The sequence below is a fragment of the Alosa pseudoharengus genome, unplaced genomic scaffold, assembly GCF_046254945.1.
Source record: "Alosa pseudoharengus isolate Yale_2024_CS ecotype anadromous, Long Island Sound unplaced genomic scaffold, YU_APseudo_1.1 YU_APseudo_1.1_scf_24, whole genome shotgun sequence".
Taxonomy (NCBI): Eukaryota; Metazoa; Chordata; class Actinopteri; order Clupeiformes; family Clupeidae; genus Alosa; species Alosa pseudoharengus.
This window is the reverse complement of record NW_027468689.1, coordinates 519,467-528,290: the sequence shown is the minus strand read 5'-3', so window position 1 is coordinate 528,290 and position 8,824 is coordinate 519,467.

The window sequence follows — 8,824 nt, the reverse complement described above, 5'->3', positions numbered from 1 at the left end:
GTACTCAGCAAGCTGTACTTAGCTGTACTTAGCAAGCTGTACACCAGCAAGCTGTACTTAGCAAGTTGTACTTAGCTGTACTTAGCAAACTGTACACCAGCAAGCTGTATTTAGCAAGCTGTACTTGAATAATACAATCAGAGAAGTGAGCCTGTATTCTTTCCTTAACATCCTGCAAAACTGAACCCAATAAACGGAACTAGGAATGAATGTATATGAAGTCTCCCAGCACCACTGAACCAGTGTGTATATTACAGTAAGTCTCCCAACCAGGGGCGGAGTGGGGCACTAAAATCCACCGGGAAAATTCTGACGGCACCGGCCAAGCTCCCCCCAACCAACACCCCCCCCCCCCCCCCCCCCCCCAAACACGCACACACATCAATAACCAGACCTCTCAAGTCTCACGCATTGAGCGTGAGACACACGCATTTCAATGACTTCACACGCTCACACGCCACACACTCCGAGAAATTATTAACTTGCCGCACAAAAATGTCTAAGGGCTATATTTTACCAACGTGTCATACAACGTTGCTGTCTGTGCGCTCATTCAGCTCAGAGAGCTGCTGTTCAGTTACTAACCTATCGGCCAATAAGAAAATAGGATTTCTCAACCAATCAGGAAATAGTTTTGTTTTGATGTGGGTCCGCAACGTGGAGACTGCTGGTCCGCGGAGTCGTGGAGTGAAATTGACCTCTCCAGAATAAGTCCCGCCTCCGTAACTTCCGTATCCATCCAACTTCCGGGCGTGGATTGTCTATGAGAAATAACATGGCGTTTCGAAATATCATACCGGTAAAACATCTGTAGGTAGCGAAGTTGAAAAAACTGGTGGGCAGATTGGCCTACACACTTATGCCATATAGTTTCCACTGGATTTTTTGATTGTCGGTGCCGTTTAAGTAGTATACTATAGACTATACTGCTCAAACGGCACCGAAAATCAAAAAATCCAGTGGAAACTAGATGGCAGAAGTGTGTAGGCCAATCTGCCCACCAGCTTTTTCTACTTTGTCACCTACAGAGTTTGACAGGTACGATCTTTCAAAACGCCATGTTATTTCCCATAGACAATCCACGCCCGGAAGTTGGATGGATACGGAAGTTAGGAGGCGGGATATATTCTGGAGAGGTCTATTAGGCCCGGTGCTTCGTCTGAAAAACTTGCTGCGCAGTTGATCAAGATACCGCGGACCGACAAAAAAAGAAAACAAACGTTTCTGCTATCGATGTCATTAAACATGGAGCCATAGCTACAATAAAGTGGTGCTATGAGCATTCATTCAATGCAGGCGTCTGCGCGAGAGAAACTGAAACTAATCGATAACGTTGGTATCAAAGCTCCGCTTCAACCTGTTGAATGCTATTTAATTGTTTAACGCAGGGGTGTCAAACTCATTTTGGTTCAGGGGCCACATACAGCCCATCTGATCTCAAGTGGGCCGGACCAGTGAAATAATTGCAAAACATCCTTTGACAACTCCAAATCTCCAGCTTAGTTTTTTTCAGTAGGCTATGTTTTACCCTTCAGCCTACATTTGTAGCCTACATAATCACAAGGGATATATTAGATTATTACACATTTATTCAGAGAGGCCAATGAAATTGAAATAAAATGCATTTCACTCTCATAAACAACTGGTTTATTTTTATAGTTGAGTGGATAGGCCTACATTTTTACATCTGACCACCTGAACCAACTCACCACACTAAACTCAAGTGGGAGCTATGAAGAAAGTTAACATCCTGCCTTAAAAATGTAAATGTGCAAATGTATGAAAAATAAAATGAATTTAACAAACATAAGTTAGCAGTGCATGAGCAATACGATCAACTGATACGATTAGGTTACATCAGATCAAATAATTTTGTAGGCTAGGTGGCGGTGCTGTGTAATAGGCTATCCACCATAAAGGCCAGATCCTGCACCCATTCCGGGCATTTAAATTGCTACTGGTCTGCCTTTTTTCTCCAAGAACTGTCCAATTTCCTCTCGCAGTTCAAAGAAACGCTTGAGTACGGCACCTCGGCTTAACCACCGTACTACAGCGTGGTATGGTAAGCCAGACAGAATGCCATTATCACTAAGAAAACAGTCAAACTGACGGTGAGTCAGACCTCGCGACCTGATTAAATTTACAGTTTGCACAACCACACTTTAACATGATCCAAGTTTAGTGTTTTACAACACAACACTTCCTGGTGCAAAATACAATAAAATGCCCGAACATCTTGTCCTCCGTTTGCAGGCTGCACTTTGTCTCTGAATTTTGTCGCAACGCCTGCTTTTCTCCCGACAATGTAGCCAAACTGACAGCACAGGACCAGTCAACTCCGAACTTCTTTTTTGTTTTTTGGCTGCGCCTAGCGGCTGAATTGAGCATTTCGGTTATTTCTTTGAAAATTCATAACTCCTCACAGGAATGGGCTAGAGATTTTTTTTTTGTTGACATCGTCAGAAATGTATTCTCTACAAGTCTGGGCCGGATTAAACCATCTAGCGGGCCGCATCCGGCCCGCGGGCCATATGTTTGACACCCCTGGTTTAAAGGAGAATTCCGGTGTGATATTGACCTAAAGTGTGTTGAAACATGATACCGAGTGTGAACGTATGTCTCATAGCCCATCTCGGCTTGTCCCCTGCACTCCAAAATCTGGCGCTAGTTAGCCGATGCTAACAATGGTGGTGCTCCGGCATCGGCCTAGCCATGCAAATAAATCACTGTTTTACACCATTTACGAGGCTCAATGTATCTCCACACTTCATTGGTAGACTTCCGAGGGCCCTGACATTTAAAACGAGACATTGAGAACTTTGAAAAAGCACTGGTAGTTTACTTACAAGACGATTGATACAGACAGGTCCTTCACGAAGTATAGCGTTTGCAGACATCTTGAATTTAGTCACGATAAGTCGAGCGACGAGTAAGAATGAACAGGTATGATAAGGGATCAGATTCCAAAAATAATTCTGTGGAAATGCATGGATTCCAGTTTCTTCCAGTAGCAGCAACTGGAATCCATGCATTTCCACGGAATTATTTTTGGAATCTGATCCCTTATCATACCTGTTCATTCTTGCTCGTCGCTCGACTTATCGTGACTAAATTCAAGATGTCTGCAAACGCTATACTTCGTGAAGGACCTGTCTGTATCAATCGTCTTGTAAGTAAACTACCAGTGCTTTTTCAAAGTTCTCAATGTCTCGTTTTAAATGTCAGGGCCCTCGGAAGTCTACCAATGAAGTGTGGAGATACATTGAGCCTCGTAAATGGTGTAAAACAGTGATTTATTTGCATGGCTAGGCCGATGCCGGAGCACCACCATTGTTAGCATCGGCTAACTAGCGCCAGATTTTGGAGTGCAGGGGACAAGCCGAGATGGGCTATGAGACATACGTTCACACTCGGTATCATGTTTCGACACACTTTAGGTCAATATCACACCGGAATTCTCCTTTAACGACACTTAAGAATAGAACAACGTTGATTTTTGGAACTTCCATAGAAACAGAGCAGAGACTGTATAGAGCATCACAGTCCCGCCCCTCCTCCGAGAGAGCTTAGTTTCCGGAAGTAAATTTCCCATTCATTTCTCCCATTGACGTTTTGGAAAAATCCGTATCTAAAGAGTTTTAGAGCATGTCTTAGGCTAATCAGCTACGGCGTAACTCATAAGCATACAACATATCATTTCGAGTGAAAAAACGAATAGAAAGTCCAAAAAAAGTCAAAGGTACAAGACTGTGTACATATTTTCATTTCCAAGCGAAGGAACTACTCATCCCATAAACCACCGGGCCTCACTGAAAAATATATAAGCAGCACGAACCAGCGCGAAATATTCATTTCCAACCGGCGACAGCAGCGAACCCTTTCCTCCAAACAATGATTTTTATATAGTTAATAGCAGTTATTTCAGGAGTAATCGTGTAAATAATAGTGTTTTGGTATTGAATGTTATATTTACCATCGTGTATTTTATATTGTGTGTGTGAAAGCGGTTAACGTTAACGTTAGCAACATTGTGCAGTGCTTCTTATCTGACTGCCATCCTGATGCATGGACCGGTGCATGGTCTGCTCTTGGACCACCATATTCAGTTTATTAACTTGAATTATTACACAAAATGTTCATTAAATGTACGAAGAAGTATTTCTAGGTTAATGATTGATATAGCTCGTACAGTATGAAGGCTACAGTAGCCTAGCTAATGTTAACTAGCATTACCAACCTCCCTGCAAAACTCACCACACAACTTCGTAGGTTTGATAGGTCTTGTTCCTCATGCTGGCCCATACAAAACCCACAAGCTGACCCTCGACACACAACAGTCAATAATGTGACCCGATTTAAAGTGGTTTTCACCCCTTTGGACACTCTTGATTTCGTCCTTGAAACTGAAATATTCACGGGCCGGGGGCATGGACGGTTTGCTAACCATTTTACTGCAGTGTCTACCCGGTGGTAGCATCCAGCTTTGCTATCAGCTAGCTAGCTAGTTCAAAGGTTTAAGTTCTTAATGGGGATATACAGGGCTTTTTATGCCTCGTCTAAGTTGATGTTTCATATAAACAACAATTCATGTTCATAGAAACAACAAGGTCACTAAAACATAATATATTTCATACCTGTGTTGCAGCATGTAGGCTAATGTTAGCAGCATTATAATGACATTCTAATGTCTGAAAGGCTAATGATTAGCTAGCCTATCGGCTACCTGAAAAGTTAAGTGTGCAAACTAGCATTTACAGTGTTCTATTTGATGGTGTATTGGCCCTGACTAAGTTCGTGTGATATATAAACCACAATCCTTGTTGATACAAGTACCAATGTTCGTCTAGAAAAGTGTTTATTCACATTAAGATTTTCGCCATAGGCAGTAAAAGACTCCGCCATCTTGTCAAAAATTTTCGCTGATTCAAGTTTCAAACTATGACTGAACGGCCTTTCCACCAATCAGAGGCATCACTGTGGGATTGTGGGATTGTTCAGGATTGTGGGTAATGAAGTACTTATCCAAGACATCGCGAATAAAAGACATTTATCTCAAAACGAGGTTAGTGCCCCGTGAACTTTTGGCGTCTATATGAGCATACACAATCGCTTAGTACAGCCGTAGCTGGTTTTGAGTCTTTTTATGGCTTTTTAAGTTTTTATGGCTTATACCCGAATTGTCAATGGAGAAATTGCATTGAATTCTTACTTCCGGAAACTCCTGTGGGCGGGACTGTGATGCTCTATTCACCCCTTGCAAGTGACGTCACGTTTTGTTCGCGCCACAGCAAAATAGCCTAGTGGACGGCAAGAACACGAATCAAATCCCATGTTCTTGCATAGATATATTTTGGTTTGTTTTCTTTGTGTTTCGGGAGTATTTCAACCACAATTGCACGTTTATCTCGTCAGTGTATGAAGCACAGCAGCGGTTGCTATAGCAACCATAGACTCTGAACAGGATGGCAGATAGCACTTAGGCAAAGTCTTTGGCAAGATCTGAATGTAAACAGATAATACCGTTCAAGTTTTTTTTTTTATTTCCTATTTCTTTCAATTCTTTAACTTAAGACATGTAAGAAGTAAGTTTATTCGCTGGGCAACGTACAAACTGACGAGTTACATTAGCCCTAGCACTATGAGCTACGATAAACGCTTCTAAGTGTGGCAGCTAAGTTATTATTTCATGTTCTGATATGACATTCTTAACGTTTTGACTATGTTACAACTGATAAAAGCAAGACAAATAAAGTAACCAAATCGCTTTGCAATATTTTAGTCCAGAAATACTTATGGGTGTTCATTTACCATAATGTTAATTACAGTAGCCTAACGTAATGTTATCTCCCCTTGCTGTTACCACCAGTTTTAATAACTTTACATTTGCGATCATGACCCATTTAATCTAACAACACCACTGGCACATGACTATCAGACCCCAAACAGCAATACATTGAACTACAAAGATGTTATAGTAATGGTGTTAAGTCCATCATAATCGTTATGACATGATGTCATTTGCCGTCCGTCTCCTATCTTTTTGCCCTCCAGCATGGAGCGTCACGTTACTTAAGTCACGTGTCTGCAAGGGGTGAATAATACACTGTATAGCACTGAGTATTGTATAGTCAAATTTGAATATAACGTGGCCAAAAGCTATTATAGCCTTCTTTCTATCTGTTAAAGATCAACAGATCAGTGATTTACGCCTATCTGCTCGCCAAAAAAGCTGGTATTGTGTTTCCTGAATCCTTACATTCAGGCATTCAAATTAAACTTCATTAAAAAACATGTATTTTTTTCTCCATTTCCTACCAATGTATGATGCTTGCATGAGGGAAACATCCCAAAACAATAGCACCCATATAATTGTTGCTGTTTTGAGAAGTATTCTTCTTATGCAAGCATCATGCAACCATGCAAAAGCAATTAAACTAATTATATCTTACATTAGTAAAGCAGTCCTCTGATGTGCATGTCACAAAACATTTAAGTGAAAGTGCATGTATAACAATAGGCATAATAATGATTGTGATAATGATAATGACAATTTGATTTGGAGGGAGTGGGGTTGGGTACGTGTAGATGAGCCCTATGACCCCAAAGTCTGCCATGACTGGGCCTCAGGTCAAAGAAGTTTGAGAAAGGCTGGTCTACATAACCTGCATCAGATTGAGGTTTGCAGTGATGCGTTATTATTATTTATTATTATTTACTATAGGGTTCTAGAATAAATAAAACAGTGTGTTTGAAATAATGGAATTTGTGCTCTCTCATGAAGCTGGGTTGATGGGACATGGGGAGGGTGGGTCTGTTGATGGGGGGGGGGAGGGGGTGTGGCGCCACGAGTAGTTCAAGCAGACATAGGACTTTCATGTACTTTGATCAGGGGGGAGGGGGCGTGACACTGTGCCAATGCCACGCCCCCCCCTCCCAGAAACAAAGTCTCACTCCTTGCAAACTTCAAAACTTGAGAGCCCTGTCAATAACACAAACAAAATATATATGTCAATTTAAAATACTAATAGGCTACGTATAGGCTACATTTGGAGAAAGGAACTATGGATAGTGCTAATGCAATACAACAAGCCAATCAACCACAAACCAGGCACTTTCAATAAATGTGTAAGGAACTAGATATTTAAGTGCAGTATAAAAACAGCTTTGTGGGTGGATGGAAATTTCAAGCATCATGCAAGGACATATCTGGGTATCATAGTTGCCTGTAAAAAAATTAAAGAAGGCCTAGCCTACAGACAATGTCAACCTAATAACACAGGTAATTCAATAATTGAAAAACCAGGCACATTGAATAGGTTTGTAGAGAACGATTAAAGTAGGCCTATATAGGCTTACATATAAACAGTTCCAACGAGTTCCACAAACCATTTATCAGCCTGAGTGGCGCATTAATTAGTCATAGGCTAGGCCTAGGCTACATATCAACATAAGACTAGCTTGTGCTAGTTTCTGCCTAGCAATAACGTCAATGCTTAGCTCCGCTAACCCTTCTCTCTGCCTTCCACCCATGTGTAAAACAGCAAGCAACCACGCAAATCCGTCGACTGTCAAAAATCCTGTAGTTTTCCTCGAACTTGATCGCTTGTAGGGTCTTAGATGAGGGGTCGCTCATTTATCTCCCTACATTTCTGTAAATACACTTGACCTGCAAACGGTTCATTGGATAAACTAGAAACCATTCCCCATTCCCAGGAGGCTTTGCTCCATTCTAGCCTAGGCCTGCGTTAATTTAAGAACAAACAAACAAATTAAATTGTCTTTTTTTATTTAATTTGTGGCCATGAAAGTTCTGTAACACCTGAATAAGACAAAAATGTATTAAGATAAAAGATTAAGGCTAGCCTACACAAAAATCAGCATGGGAGAGATTAGTGTGCAGGGTAACCATGAATGACATATAGACAGTGAGCGAGTGGTATAAATATTGGTTGGACTTTTTAGAACTCTGAACTGTAGATCTCAGAGATTTTCACGGAAATGCATTTCTCATGTACGATTCACGGCCGCGATAAAAGCTCTATGGGCCGGCCGACCGGGAAAACTCCCGACCGCCCCCGATTGCCACTCCGCCCCTGCTCCCAACACTACTGAACCAGTGTGTTGGACTTTGCTGCGTATATGAAGTCTCCCAACACTACTGAACCAGTGTGTTGGACTTTGCTGCGTATATGAAGTCTCCCAACACTACTGAACCAGTGTGTTGGACTTTGCTGCGTGGCTCTTGTGGGTGCTGTTTTTCAGCTGCCTGTGGAGAACACAACCTGCAGACACAGTATGCTGCCCAAGCGCACTGGGTGACGACCTTGATTGCCTTTTTGCTGAAGTCAGTCTGTTGCTCTGTTCTGGCTGACCTGAGCCATCTAAAAACAGCCGAACTCCCTCTGTGTGTGTGTGTGTGTGTGTGTGTGTGTATGTGTGTGAACCTGGTGAATACACTTTGTGTCTGTGTGTGTGTGTGTGTGTGTGTTGCATGCACAGCTTGTTTGCCTTTGCTGCCCTCCACACAGAGACACTTATAACCCTGACCAATGGAGACACCACTAATACCCCTGACCAATGGTGGAGACACTAATAATCCTGGCCAATGGACACACTAATACCCCTGACCAATGGAGACACTACTAACCCTGGCCAATGGAGACACCACTAATACCCCTGGCCAATGGTGGAGACACTAATAATCCTGGCCAATGGAGACACTGCTACTAACCCTGGCCAATGGAGACACTGCTACTAACCCTGGCCAATGGAGACACTACTAACCCTGGCCAATGGTGACACTAATAACCCTGGCCAATGGTGG